Source organism: Peromyscus eremicus, chromosome 5, assembly GCF_949786415.1.
Source record: "Peromyscus eremicus chromosome 5, PerEre_H2_v1, whole genome shotgun sequence".
Lineage (NCBI taxonomy): Eukaryota > Metazoa > Chordata > Mammalia > Rodentia > Cricetidae > Peromyscus > Peromyscus eremicus.
The window spans coordinates 90169802-90175769 of NC_081420.1; the positions used below are offsets into that span (position 1 = coordinate 90169802).

The window sequence follows — 5968 nt, forward strand, 5'->3', positions numbered from 1 at the left end:
ACATTAAAGGCGGGGAAGCGGGTGGGGGGGGGGGGGGGGGGGGGGGGGGGGGGGGGGGGGGGGACCAGCTCAGTTCCACTCCACTGGCCTCCAGATTGCCACTCACCAGAGACGCACATTCTCAGATGCAACAGAAATTGGCATCAGAACCCGGCCATATTTCCATGTTCTATATAGCACAGGTATACACAGGGTATCACAACAACCAGCTAATCAACACTGCACACAGCTCCTGTTACTGATGTCCCCAGAACTGATGGAGGTGGGGGTGCTGCATGTGACCAACTTGGACATGCAGAATTCCAGACATGTCCAGCCGAGAAGAGAGGCCTTTAGAAAGGAACAAATTGATAAAAGGAGAAAAAAAAACTACAGAACTCCCTGTCCTGAGTAGGTGGAAACCAGTCAGGACTTTCAGCCCTGTGTCCCCTGAGGTGTCGTCAGAGTAATCCAGGAAGTGTTTGTTGTTTGTTGTTTGTTGGTAGATGTACAGCTTTTGGCCTTGAGGTCTCTTAAGCTTCTCTAAACATGTAAAACATCATTGTCCTCTGCCATTGCCCGGCTTCAGAAACTGGGCATCAGTCTGGCATCCCACATCAAGATCCGGCAAAGGGCCTCCTCATCCACAGCGAGGAAGCAGAGAGTGATGGATGCAGCTGCTTGGCTTGCCTGCTCCAGCCCATAGACTGAGGTGGGTCATTCCACCTCTGTTAATCTACACCATCCCTCACAGACATGTCAGACATGGGCCTCCATGGTGATTCTAAATGCTGACGACAAGATGGCAATCAAGATGGATCATCACGATGAGACAGGGTCTCTCACTGGCCTGGAGCTGGCAAAGTAGGATAGGTCACACGGCCTGTGAGCCCCAGGTATCTGGCTGTCTCTCCCGCCTTGGTGCTAGGATTACAAACGTGTAAGTAACATCATGCCTGGCAGGTTCACTGCTTACTAGCAAACACTCTACCAACTACAGTATCTTCTCAGACCCAGACCTTTTCTTGTTATTGGCCATGTTCATTTTTTAATGTGTTCCTACTAACCATTTCACAAGGAAAATTCCAAGTAGAGCTGTTTTTGTGTAAGGAGTAAACTATTACAGCCCATTTTCAGTATGAGGTGTTCTTAGAGCTCATCCATGAATCACAGACAAGCAGGAGGCACAGGGCCCGTCTTCCCTAAGTATCACATGGTGCTTTTTAGCCTGGGACTCTTCATCTTAAGGTTGACAAGTTACGGACAGTCTTCTGTGTGACTGAGTTCAAGTAAATGGAAAGAGGGGTGCTCTTGAACCCCAGGAGGATGAAGGATGTGCAGTACGTGCTAGGCAAGCTGGAAAGATGGAGCCTTCCTGAATAACTCGGCCAATGAGAAAGTCAAGAGGCAGGGAATTATGACCAGAATATAAGAAGCACTGTTTTGTGCCAAATTGATGCTCCAGCCAATTTTGGCTTTCTCTTTTTCTGACTTTGCAAGGCTACAAAATAAAACATTTTACTTTCACTACTGTGGATCTCCAGAACACTTATTATATAGTAAGGATCATTATTTCTCACACAGGTGTTCACAGGGAAGGGGCTCCAGGTCACTCACAGACCTTAAAGTCCCAAGATGTCCATGTCTGTCATAGACAATGTTATACACTCACGTACATTCCAGGCACATCCTCCTGTGTATTTTAACTCATTTCTCTATAACATCCAAGAAATGTAAATGCTTTGTAAATTATTGTTCTGCCATATTGTCTAAAGAATAACAACAAGAGGAAAAGCCTGAATGAAACACATCTGATCTCTTTCCAATATTTTCAGTCTCAAGTCATGATATTGATAATCAACTGCACTGACTCATCTTGATACCTGGTCACTGTGAAATTCTGCCATGTCCCTCCCTCGGGCACCCATGAAGCAACACAAGGCTAGCTCGTGGGGGAATGGTGAGGTAGCCGGGAACTGAGGCTACTAAGTCGACCACATCCAAAGAGTCAGATGAGCTGTTTCACACTTGAGGTGTCAGGGCGAGGCAAGTCTTTGTTTCAAAACATAGATTTCAGGGCAGGCAAGATGGCTCAGCCAGTAAAGGTGCTTGCAGCCAAACCTGATGACCTGAGTTCTATCCCTGGGACCCACACGGTAGAATGAGAGAACTGACTCTCCCAAGTTGTCCTCTGACTTCCACATGCATTCCAGGGCTAGCATGTGCATTACAACACACACACACACACACACACACACACACACACACACAATTTAAAACTTTTAAAAATAGATTTCATTACTTAAAACAATTTTAGGTTCATAGAAAGATGAAGAAGGCGTAGAGAGGGTCCCGTATATGTCACATCCAATTTTCCATCACTAACATCTTGTTGAAACCCAGCACAAAGCAATTCCTCTCAGTCATGACAAAAATTTTAAAAACAAGACTATGCATGAATGCTCAGGACACAGATTTGATTGGAAAGGAGAAGGCTTTGGGGAAAGGGAATTGTCGGGAATCATGGGAAATTCAGGCCACTCTCTGTTAGAAAAAAGAGGCAGGTTGGGGCGTGTTGTTCGTGAGGACAGCATCCCTCCCCTCCACGTGCACTAATCTCCTCCTCCCTCAGGTTAAAGGGGATTTTTCCATGTACGATGCAGGTCAGTGGCCGGCCAGTCTGTCCCTGAACACCTCCTGACACCCCTAGGGAATTTTTTCTTACCATAAAGGAATACAAGACAGGCACATTTTCTATACTGGAGGGAGAATAACAGGATTTAAGGGGTTTTCTATTGCTATTTTATTACACCCAAATATCACACAGTCTGCAGGTAAGAGGAAAACATTGTAATTAACTAAATTCCTCACTTCATTCAGCCCCCTTCCACCGTGCGTGCATGCGTGCGTGCGTGCGTGCGTGCGTGCGTGCGAGCGTGCGTGCGAGCGTGCGTGCGTGCGTGCGTGCGTGCGTGTGTGCGTGTGTGTGTGTGTGTGTGTGTGTGTGTGTGTGTGTGTGTGTGTTCCTGCGTGTGCATATGTTGAGGGAAGGGGCATGTACATGTAGAAACCAGAAGCCAGAGTCAAGTGTCTTCCTCAATTGCTCTAACCACTCTCCACCTTAATTTTTGAGATAGGCTCTCTCACTGAACCTGGAGCCCACCAACTTGGCTAGCCTAGCTGTCCAGCACCCCCTGGGGCCCTCCTGTCTCTGCCTCCCCGGCACTGGGATTATAGGTATGCATCACAACATCTGGATTTTTCACACATGTTCTAGGGATCCAAAAGTGGATCCTCATGCTAATACAGCAGGCGCTTTACCAACAACGCCATCACTCCAGCCTAAGGTTTCCTTACTGTTTACTTAATGTCCTTTCTCTGCTCCAGGATCCCAGGACATGTTAAGCTGAGTCACAGTGAATCCTTACGTGCCTCTTGTCTATGACAATTTTTCAGACTTTTCTTTGTTTTTCATATTCTGGATGCTTTGAAGGATGGCTACCCGGGTGGTCTGTGGAATGTGCATTTGTCAAAACCATTTGATGTTTTTTTTCTTGTGATGAGACTAGAGCTCTGGGTTTGGGAGGAAAAAGAGGGGGAAAAAACTCACAAAAGTAAGATATTCTTATTATCTAATTGTATTATAAAGCAGCTGGGGAAACAACTCAGCTGGCAATATGCTCACATCAAAGAGTTGGGTATGGGGGTACACACTGATAATCCCAGCGTGGGGAGGGAGGGGCAGGCAAATCCCTAGTGCTCCCTGGCCAGTCTGTCTAGCTTAACTGGCAAGCCCCAGGCTGTTGAGAGGCCCTGCCCCAAAAATCAAGGTAAATGATTCCTGAAGAATAACACCAGAGGTCTTCTGTGTCCACATGCATGCATGTTTAGGCATGTGCACCCACACACAGGTACACCTGCACACACAAATTGCAGCATTAACGTGATTGAGACTGCTGATTTAATCTTTTTATGTATGCAGTGTATTCATGTCTGTGCACATGCGCATACAAATGAGTTATCCTGTGTGTGCATGTGTGGGAGGCAGAGGTAAATGCTGGGCCTCCTCCTCTACGCTCTCCACCTTACTTTCTGAGCCAGGGTCTCTCACTGAACCTGGAGCTTGCTCTTTTGGTTAATGTGGCTGGCTAGTGATCTCCCATGATCTACCTGTGTCTGCCCTGACTCCTAACTCTGGGCAGTAGCTGCCCAGCACCACGCCCAAATGCGTGCTGGGATTTGAACTCAGTTCTTCACGTTTACGCAGCAAGCACTCTACCCACTGAGCTGTTGATTTGATCTTCTCAGCCCCTGTTGATTTGATCTTGGTCCCTGAATGAAGCAGTACGTGCCGGGGCTCCACAACACCGTTGAGACAGGGACCTCCACGGAGACAGAGGTCATACGCGGGTACAGGGCTGCAGCCCGCCACCTGTCTCCCATTAAAAGCCTAGTGTGTGTCCTCTCCTGACCCCTCACTCTCACAAGCAATATTATCAGTCTCGAAATCCAGGTGCACCAGAGTGCCAGGGTACCTTCTCCACAATGTCCCCAAAAATGAACTAGAGGAGGGAACGAGGCTGCTGGGGGTCCCACAAACAAAAAAAAAAAAAAAACAGAAGATAAACACCAGGGCCCTCAGATGCGTTTTCCATTAAAAGCTTGCTGTGAGCTTTCTCCACCACCACCACCACCCCACCTGTGTTTTCTTAGCAGTTTTGAGGGTCCGTGCTCATCACAAGGCTGCTTGTTTCTGGGTGATGGGATTATCAGAGGAATGTGACAGCCCTTGGATGAACCAGTTCTACAAGGCCAGGATGTGGACACAGAGGAAAAAGGTGTCTGGAAGCTGTTTTGCCCTTGAATCTGCCGATGCCTTCCTTTGTAACTCAAGTTGCCCCATTCAAATTTGTGTAACCTGGCCCCTCTGATACAAGCCCATTGGGAGGGAGGACCTTGCGGTAGAATCCAGCCTTCCGGGACCCTGCTGGAGGTACACTGGGAACCCTGTATTCTGTTGAATGATTACCCAGATCCCAGAGCCAATCCCCACTTCAGACATGAAAATTCAGTCTTATATCCAAGGCTCAGGGATGAGCAAAGCGTGTTTGATGGCCCATCCCCAGGAAGTTCTCAATGGATAAGATCGAGAGGTGGTGTCTGAGTAGTCATTGCTACACCTTAGCATCCCTTGACCTCTGCTGATATGTATTTACCAACGTCTGTTGAGTCTGTATGCCAGATATCATGCTAGATATCGGGATTGTACAAGTGAGGAAGGTGTGACCTCTACGTGTAGTCACTGACTCCACCTGCAATAAAAAAAATAATACCAATCCATCAAGTGGATTGAACAACAGAAATCCACTCTTGCATAGTTCCGGAGAACAAAAGTCTGACTCAAGGGTGCCAATGTGGTTAAGTTTTGGTATGAGATCTCTTTTTAGCCCAGAGAGGACAACCTCCTCAAATGGAAGGAGGAGACAGACAGACAGACAGAGAGTCCTCTGGCACACTTTGTGAGTGAAAGGTGGGGAGGCACTCTTGCTCACCCTGAATTGCCACACACCGCCACTGTACTGAATCTACATCTTCACATCCAACCATGTGGTGGCCAAGTCCTGCTTCTGGTATTTTTGTCGCAGCTAAAGAAGATGAAGAAGTTATCAGGGGAGATAGTGTACTGCGGACAGGTATCTGAGAAGTCACCACTGCACGCACGTAAGAACTTGCATAGCATGTACGAAGAGTACCGGGACCTGACCGCTTCTGAAGCCGTCACACAGTGTTACCGAGACATGGGTGCCGGCACCACGCCGGTGCACACTCCATCCAGATCATGAAAGTGGAAGAGACTGAAGCCGGCAAGTGCTGCCAGCTGGCTGTCAAGAGGATCCACGACTCCAAGATCAAGTTCCCGTTGCCTCACCCTGTGGTGCGGCATCAGCACATACCTCCCTTCACCACCAAGAGGCCCGACATCTTCTAG

At 47.9% G+C, this 5968-nt stretch overlaps 1 pseudogene; it reads left to right on the top strand.

Annotated features, from left to right (window-relative positions):
* Positions 1–1884: 1884 nt before the first annotated feature.
* On the top strand, positions 1885–5968 carry LOC131911089 (large ribosomal subunit protein eL20-like; annotated as a pseudogene).